The sequence below is a fragment of the Peromyscus maniculatus genome, chromosome 16, assembly GCF_049852395.1.
Source record: "Peromyscus maniculatus bairdii isolate BWxNUB_F1_BW_parent chromosome 16, HU_Pman_BW_mat_3.1, whole genome shotgun sequence".
Classification (NCBI taxonomy): domain Eukaryota; kingdom Metazoa; phylum Chordata; class Mammalia; order Rodentia; family Cricetidae; genus Peromyscus; species Peromyscus maniculatus.
The window spans coordinates 11,442,946-11,450,406 of NC_134867.1; positions in this window are offsets into that span (position 1 = coordinate 11,442,946).

Sequence of the window (7,461 nt, forward strand, 5' to 3'; positions counted from 1 at the left end):
CCCTTTCCTCTCCTGGTGAAATGTTTGCCTCACTTCTCAGAGCCAGGACAGCTCTGCATCACACTGAATCACCTCCCTCTTAATCTCAAGGTGGAAGGTCCAGAATGCCCAAGTGACAGCCAGTGAGAACGTGTGGAGAGACCGGGGTGAGGACTCCAGAAAGATGACATCGTGAGATCTTTTCCCGGAGTGTCTCCCTGTTTCCATACCCTCTCGATCGTCTTCATTGGTGTTCTCTGTTTGGACCTCTTGAGCCCAAACCAGACAACATCTAGTAGAAATGTTCCGTCTACTCCTCTGAAGTGTCATCATTGAATAACGCTCTTCTTGCTAGGACACATGTCCCTAACCTTCGTTAGGCATTCTGGTTTGACACTTGTATATGGCTGGTAAATGAAAGTAGGAACCTGAATTAGTGACAAATGTATTTGCTTAGTAAGAAAGCTTACCAGTGTGAAGGATGTGAGAAGATACTGCGGCAGAGCCCCTGGACTGTCTGTCCCAGGAATCCGCCTGCCTGTTACCGTCATGAACAGTTTTCCCTCCGCTAGGGGACCCTCCCACCGGCAGACGTTCAGTCTGGTTACACATACAATCTTCCATGTGCCAGGCTCACTTGTGCTCTTAAATTCAACCAAATTCCTGAGAGAAAAAGTATAAGAAAACTGCATTCCATTTGATCCTCTACATCTATTGATTTCACATTTTTTTAGAGGTACCACCAACCATAAATCATAGATTAAAACTAACAGGTTAAAAAGACGATAGTTACAGAAAGTTCCAAAAAGCCAAACTGGAAAGTGTGAACCTTGCTCTGAGTACGAAGATGAATCCATGCAAAAAGGTAAGGTGTTGTTATTAGAGATTCTAGGTAACCCAAAAATTTAAAGTATACAGAAAAATATATAAATCTGTCATTTTGTAATCAAGATCCATTCCCCTGGAATTCTTAGATAACAAAAGGGAATCATCCTAGTTGAAAGAGCTGATGTGATATTAAAAGCAAGCAAAAAAAAAAGTCCCAATCTTTTTTTTAGGTATCTGATTTGGGGTCTGGTTGTTTTTGGATATTGCTGATTTGTGTTTGGGGGGCTTTGTAGGGGTTGTTACTGTTGTTCGCTTTTATTTGCTTATTTTTTGAGACAAGGTCTCAAAGTGTAGTCATATCTGGCCTCCAACTCAAAAATCCACCAGCATCTTTTATTAATGCTGAGACTAACCACATAGTTTTTGAGGCAGTCTTGTTATATATAGCCCATGTTGCCCTTGAACTCACTATGTGGCCCCGGCTGAACTCAAACTCCCAAATGCTGGGGTTATAGGCTCGTGTCACCACAGCCAGTGAGGTATGTGTAGTTTGAAATGAAAAGCTTTCAGAGACTATTTACTCTTAGGTCTATATTTCACCCTCAGCTGCACTAATTATTCAAATCTAGAAACAGAAAAGGAGGGTAAAACTAGAAGGTAGGCTCTCCTGCAGTAGATCCCACTAGTGTGAGTGCGTAACTGATACCCAGTTTGTATTCTATCTTTACCATAAACCTAGCATCTCTCATTGGGCCCAGTTGTTGTTGGAGAATGTGACTGGCGTGATCTTTAAGGTGGCAAAAGCTAGAATCAACAGAAGCATACAGTGTGAAAGTATGTGATGTGCTTACAAATCTTGGCAGCCTTGACACACACTGCATAGAGCCAGAGGATAGTGGGAAAATGAGTGGTCCATGCTGCACCCCCTCCCCGCCCCCGCTCCCCAAATCACTGGAAACCAGAGAGGCAGAATGTGATACCAGGTTTGTGTTACCACGGTGAACTTGAGCCATCTAGAAAATGACAGCGTATACAGAAGAGGAGCTTCTAAAAGGGACAGTGGTGGTTGGTTAGAAAGGAGCCTGTACTGTGTGTGTGTGTGTGTGTGTGTGTGTGTCTGTGTGTGTCTGTGTGTGTCTGTGTGTGTCTGTGTTTGTGTGTGTATGTGTCTGTGTGTGTTGTGTGTCTGTGTGTCTGTGTCTGTGTGTCTGTCTGTGTCTGTGTGTGTGTCTGTGTGTGTATGTTTGTGTGTGTGTGTGTGTGTGTGTGTCTGTGTGTGTTGTGTGTATGTGTAGGAGGGAGAGGCAGGGAACAGCTTTGTGGAGTTAGTTCTTTCCTCCCACCTTTAGGTAGTTTCTGGGCTTTCTGAGCCCTCTGGTCCTCGGCCTGACTCTACTGTAAACGCACACCTTCGGAATTGGAATAACCACGTTCCCATCTGGAATTATAATAACCGCGTTCCCATCTGTTGCTGAAGATGGGGACACCAGGGTTGCTTACTTCCTCCTCGCTGTGATAAAATACTCAACACCGTGAAGGGCTAAGTTCAGCTCACAGGAGAGGGGACAGTCGGTGGGGAAATCAGGGTGACAGGACTGTCACTTTGGGGCCACAGTCAGGAAGGAGAGAGCGATGGATGCCTGTGCTCAGCTTTCTCCTTTTAATGAAGTCCAGGACCCATCTGCAGGGAATGGTGCCGCCCTCCTTCAGGGTGGGTCTTCCCATCTCAGGTAACCTGATCTAGATAGTCCCCACAGGCCTGCCCGGAGGCGGGCCTCATCTAAATACTCCCTCAAGTGTGCTGGAGTCTTAGGTCCCAGGTGGTTGATAGCAATTCCAGCCACGCCCCCATGGTCCTGCATGCCCTGGGGGGACAATTAGTCATTTCCGCCTAGTCATTTCCAGATCATGTCCTACTTAACCCATGCACTGTGTGGTCATGTAAATTGAACGCAGTGTGACCACGTGGTCTATGCACATGTGTGGAGTAGCCACACATGGATGGGCCCATGTGTGCATGCACGGGGTAGTCCTTAAAAGGCAGATCCCATGTCCCCTCCCCCTCCTCTTCACATGTCCTTTCAGCAGGACTGAACATGCCTGTCCCTTTCTCCTTTTTTTAATAAAACTTTTGTTAGTGGATTTTGTTGTGTTCTGTGACTTTTCCTCGAAGGGTAAGAGCGTCACTAAAACCAACAGTGGTTCCAGATCCTGCCAAAGCCAGATCCTGTCAAGATGATAGCCAACAGGGACCATCGCAACATTGGCCACCACGATTGCCTCAAACTCACAGTTCCGCCTCAGCTGCCTGAGTACTAAGTTACAACAGGCCATATCACTTCCAGCTACAGGAGAGCAGGACAGTTTAAAAAAAAAAAAAGTGGTTCTAGCAATCAGAGGCCATTTAAGATAGATAGCTTGCCTTATTTATTTCAAAAGCAGTGTATGCACCAGAACAGAAAGCTGAGAATTTTTAAAAATTGCTAATGTTAAGTAAAAGGGCTTTTTTTTCTTTATACTTCCAATAGAATATAAATCCAAGAGGGTTCTAGACAATTCATTAAAAATGCATTATTACAAAAGTATAAGTAGTTGAAGAAACCTATAAAGTGATAATAAAAACAAGGGTGAGGATACAGGCAGGTACTAATGATTGGATAGTAGTATTGTGGGGAATTACCCAGCAGCCTTTCTGGTGGGCAAAGTCATGGGATTTAGAGATCAGATAGGCCCAGCTTTGACTATGGTGACCGCCTTTCAGCACTATGTGACACCCCTGACCTGTACCCCATCTGTAAAGTAAGCATCTATGTTGGGGGGGGGGGAATTTAAGTGATGCTCTGCTCCCACCTGGCATGATGGTGGACAGACAGGTATTCCAAAATTAGTAGTTATAAAACAATAGCTGAGATGGTGGACTTGAGCTTTTCCAACAGATACAGTGTGGTAAGTTAATGGCACAGGGCCAATTTGCAATTTACTGGAAGCTTCTGTCCCTCCCTGGTGGTCTAGTATCTCCTGAAGACAGTTTAAAGCTGATAGACTACATATTTTTAAATGATTTTCATGCAGAATTGGCTACCTCATGGTTTGGAAACCATGGAGGTCTTCAAAGGCTCTTGGCTCTGACACTCCTCAGGAGAGACCCTCCTCAGAAGTGACCACCCCATATCCTTACAGGGAAAATGTTTTTACAGCTAGATTCTTCTCCATGAAAATCATGTCCTAATCCAACATATAGACGGATAATTGAAGCTCAAGAACACTGTGTCTTAGCTACAATTACATTATCAGAAGAAGCTTAAGGTAAATGTTACGAAGAGCCTGCTAGTGTATCCATCAGGGGAAGACATTAAAGAAGCACCCATGAGACATCATCTAAGCATAAGCAATTTCACTCAGCCGAACCTCCCGAGATAAGCTGGTTACAAGATGGGCCTACAAGAAAATAGAAAGTGGTTAAGAACGGTGGAAGATTTCTGCCAAAAGATACCTGGCAATTTTAGCACACTGTAGAATACTTTCTGGGCTCTGATAGGACAAATGCACTGAGAGCTTCCAAAGGTTTCAAATCATTAGCATGCACAGTAAGAGGCAGTGAGGCTGGGATTCAGAGTTTGAAAACTTACAATAACGAGGCGTTATAATTCTAATTCAGTACTCCATTAGGACCCTTCTGTAGACAATGTATGAAGACATTTATCTCTTTAAAATTACACGCAAATTATTTCTTAGAAGACTGCTTTTATTCTTCATAGTAATGGCCAGTAGGATCCAGGTCATTGATTCAGCATTAAGGTGGTTTGATGGTGAGACATTATAAAATGAGAATCAGAATTTAGAACTTAATTGTATTATAGAACAGGGAGAAAAAAATTATCTTTATCCTGGAAAGTGTTCACAGCTAGATGAAGGATACTAACATCTGTGGGAGGGGACAGCAAGAATGATTTCCAAGGGCTGATGACAAATTCTGTAGCCAACAGGAAGAGGCAATTGAGTAAGGAGATCTTTGTATTGGGTCCTTTTTCACTCCATATTTTATCCAAATATTTCAAATGCAAGGCAATCAACACCCACCTACCCACCACCTGTGCTCTGTCATTGACATTTTACAAAGCTTGTTTCTATCATGTGATCTAGTATCTCCATTCATAGATCTACCTTTTAATATATATATGTCAAAATATGCTTCTCATCATATTATACTTCGAATCTAATATTTACTGTTTTATGTATAATTTACATACCATAATATGCACAAATCTTATGCATACATTCCCTGAGTTGGCCACCTGCACTGACTATCTAACCCAAATTTCTATCAGCCTATATATAAACTGTCACTATCGGTTCATCGCCCCGGTGAAGTTCTTCGTGACTCTCCTCCACCCCCACCACCCGGGGGGAGCCCCTGATTCTCACTTCCCAGCACAGCTTAGTTTCACTTAATCTCAGACTCCATGAATGTAATCTCCCTTAGGAAATGCAAGGGGAAACTTCTGCTTTGTGAATTTGATTTGAATGGTTTTAAAAAGTTTTACTAATTATAAGAGAGCAGGTGTTCTGAGTGGGGAGAAAGGGGGGCTTAAAAGGCTGAATAAGAGAAGTCATGTTACATCATTTTATAGTAGTATATTGTTAGAGCTTTGTACGAATTAGTTTCTTTTAGCTAAGAAGGATTCGTGAATCAGGCAGCCAGAACAGGTCCAGAGCGTTTACCCACTGTTTTAGCGGCAGGCTTGTGGAGGCTGGATGCAGAAGCACAGCAGAGAAGTCCAGTGTGACACTATTGTGGGGACAGCGTGAACAAACATCTGCTCACTCCAGATAGGATGCCTGTGACAGGCCAAAGGATGGACACTACCAAAGCCAGCTTGGGGTTTGTTGGGGTGACTTACAGAGCATAGGTGAGCAGTTAACACAGGAGCTGAAATAGCTCAGAGATACATCACTAAAGCCCGCCCCAGCATGGGTGGCAGCTCATGGAAGCTGGAAACCCAGAGCACTATGAATGACTTGCAGGCAGCACAGGTCAGAAAATGTGTCATTCAAGCAGCTGTCTGGGTCTCTGCCTCTTCCAAGCAGCTCTGTTGCGCTGAGCCCTTTCAGGAGGGTTGGCTTTTCTGAGAATGTTTCTCCGCTCTGCAGTTCTTACTGCTTATATAAGCTTGGATAGGAAGGGGTCTAGTGTGTCTGGTTGGGTTTCAGGGACTTCCTGGAGCCTTTGAGTTGTTTACTACTGAGGTCAGTGAGCTTCCCTGCAGGTTGGAATGCTCCACCTCCCCTTAGAACACCCTGTGTCTTCAGGAGCCTCCCTCCAAGATGGAAGATTTTTATCTTTGAGGAAACTGTTACTCAAGAAGTGCCTGGTTGCCTCCAACTAGCCACCTGTTTTATTTGGTGAGGTGTGATGATGACGATGTTTTTGCTTTATTAGGGTATGGGCTGATAGGAAATCTCTAGTTCTATAGCCAACCGCACGTAACTGAGGCTATTTTTTAAAGCAATCACTATAATGTTTCCAAGTTATGGTCTTATATGCTTGTCAAACATATCCAGATATAAAAACAGCCCCATGCTAAGGACTGCTTGGTGTTTCACTTTAGCACGTATAGATGTGAACAGTTACACAGTGGGCTCTTGTGGTTAATTTGACCCATGGACTGTGAGTGGTACTGTCTGTATTGATGCTCTGGGGATTTCTTTTCTAACAGTAATGCCCAGAATGATGGTTGTTCATTAACTCCAACCCCTGATTGACAAATGGTGACTGAATTTGCAGCATGTCTCTTTTAACCTATTGCATGGATGGTATGAGTCATTGTCTTCAGTCACTTAAGTATGGTACAGAATGTCAGTAAAGCATAGGCTGGTCTTCTTGTGATCACTATGAACCCAGGGTCTTGTGCATGCTTGGCAGGTGGACTGCCACTGAGCAACAACCCCCCCGCTCAGCCTGCTTGCTTCCTTGTATGGAAGGTACAGGAAGAATTTCAGGTAAAGCATGCAGAAATTGGAGGCGAAGTGAGTTCACATCGACATCCCCACTCTTCATTTGTGAGGATATCAACTTCAGCTACGTGTGAGCATAAGCTTGCCATTTGTATGTAAAAATGGAGTGGCTCAGAAATGCTCTGATATCCAGGAAACAAAATGTCTAAGAAGTTACTATTTCTATAAAATGTAAGAGAAACATCTGGTTACATTGAGTAAGCCATACGTTGCCAAAAAAAGGAGGTTAGAGTAGCAACTTGTCCCTGAGTTCCAAACCCAACACCAAAAACAATTTGCAGGGGGGAAAGCCTGCCAGATTTCTACAAAGCCCGGAAAAGAAATGAGAAAGTGGGACACAATGCACATGTCTGTAATGCTACACACACCACAAATATGCATGAAAGCTAGGTACATAAGTCCCTCAGTGGCAATGCCTGGCATGTATAGAACACTGGGTTCATAGCAACACACAATGAGATTACTTTGGCAAATTCAATATTTGCCATTTCAATCCATTCCATGGGCTGTTATGCTTCTCTGTGGTAGATATTTAGAAAACCTTGACAATTGTGGTGTGCCCATTCCCAATCCACACTGAGCAATTAACTCACCATATTGGTATATACAGTAAAAGCAAGTGATAGCCTTCAAATCAAA